General features: G+C 42.6%; 1 pseudogene; it reads left to right on the forward strand.

Moving 5' to 3' along the window:
• Nucleotides 1-561: 561 nt before the first annotated feature.
• LOC141498047 (eukaryotic initiation factor 4A-I pseudogene) lies at nt 562-1,791 on the forward strand (annotated as a pseudogene).
• The last annotated feature ends 211 nt before the right edge of the window (nt 1,792-2,002 follow it).

Below are 2,002 nucleotides of genomic sequence, written 5' to 3' on the forward strand. Positions count from 1 at the left end.
TGGCTGAACTCACACAACTTATCCTAGTGAGGTGTCTGATTTGAAAGTAACTTCTCTTTTTTGAGTACATGGTTCCACTAGTCATGGAACTCAGACCCAGAATAAATACATATTTCTTTACTATTAATGATGCTTCAGTTAAGTAGTAGCACCTTGTTCCACTCAGCATCTGGCTTATGGCAGAACTTGGAGGGTATGTGGTATAAAAGTCTTCGACATAATCCTGAAGTGAGATCTTCCAGAGGAATGTGGCAATGAAGGATTACAATAAGGCCTTCCTACCAAATGAGTTAACACACAAGAAAACATGAAAGACAAGTAAATCAATGCCCCTTGCCATTGTTTAAGCTGAGTGTTGCTAATTTATTTGGCTCAATTAGTTCATATAATTGACTTAAGAAATTAGAGAGTCAATCAATATTGAAATGAAAACTTGTAAAGACAATTTAGCCACAATAGACAGAGCTAACCCATGGTGGTTCCCAAGTACTTGCTTCAGGAGCACAAAGGATGATTAACCAATATGAAAAAGTTTGATTGAAAAGTTTTTTGTTGCTAGTTCCCAGGATCATGTCTGTGAGTCAGGATTCCCGATCCAGAGACAATGGCCCTGATGGAATGGACCCTGATGGTGTCATCGAGAGTAACTGGAATGAGAATGTGGATAGTTTTGACGATATGAACCTCTCAGAATCACTTCTTCGTGGTATATATGCCTATGGTTTTGAGAAGCCATCTGCTATTCAACAACGTGCAATTCTTCCTTGTATCAAGGGTTATGATGTGATTGCTCAAGCCCAGTCTGGGACCGGGAAGACTGCTACCTTTGCCATTTCCATTTTGCAACAGATTGAACTGGACTTAAAGGCCACACAGGCTTTGGTTTTGGCACCCACTGGAGAGCTAGCTCAACAGATCCAAAAGGTAGTGATGGCACTTTGAGACTATATGGGGGCCTCGTGCCATGCCTGCATTGGAGGAACTAACGTTAGAGCTGAGGTCCAGAAATTGCAGATGGAAGCTCCCCACATCATTGTGGGCAGCCCAGGCTGTGTCTTTGACATGCTTAACCGGCAATACTTATCTCCTAAATACATCAAGATGTTTGTTCTGGATGAAGCAGATGAAATGTTGAGTCGTGGGTTAAAGGACCAGATCTATGATATATTCCAGAAACTCAGTGGCAATACTCAGGTGGTACTCCTGTCAGCCACCATGCCCTCAGATGTCCTGGAAGTGACCAAGAAGTTTATGAGTGATCCTATCAAGATTCTAGTCAAGAAGGAGGAGTTGACATTTGAAGGCATTCGTCAGTTTTACATAAATGTGGAAAGAGAGGAATGGAAGCTAGATACCTTGTGTGATCTGTATGAAACGCTGACTATTACCCAAGCTGTTCTCTTCATCAATACCCGCTGAAAGGTGGATTGGCTTAGTGAGAAAATGCATGCCCGTGACTTTACTGTCTCTGCAATGCACGGACACATAGACCAAAAAGAACGTGATGTAATCGTGAGGGAGTTTCGTTCAGGTTCCAGTCGGGTGCTTATTACCACTGACCTATTGGCCAGAGATATTGATGTTCAGCAAGTATCTTTGGTTATTAGTTATGACCTTTCCACCAACTGGGAGAATTATATTCACAGAATTGGCCATGGTGGACGCTTTGGTCGTAAAGGCGTAGCCATCAACATGGTGACAGAGGAAGACAAGAGGATGCTTCAAGACATCGAGACCTTTTATAACACCTCCATTGAGGAGATGCCTCTCAATGTGGCTGACCTCATCTGAGGGGCTTCCCTACCTGATTTCACCCAGGGCCCTGCACTCTAGGATGGGCGGAGGGGGAGCTGAATGGGAGGGGGGAATAAGGGATGGACACCTTTGTCATTTTTTTCCCTTTTTTGACTGAATAAATGTCAATTTTTGAGGCAAAAAGAAAAGTTTTTTGTTTCTTTTTGTTTGCTTTTTTCCCAAAAGTTTAAGCTTAAGTCATCCTGGT

Source organism: Macrotis lagotis, chromosome X, assembly GCF_037893015.1.
Source record: "Macrotis lagotis isolate mMagLag1 chromosome X, bilby.v1.9.chrom.fasta, whole genome shotgun sequence".
In the NCBI taxonomy this organism is placed as follows: Eukaryota; Metazoa; Chordata; class Mammalia; order Peramelemorphia; family Peramelidae; genus Macrotis; species Macrotis lagotis.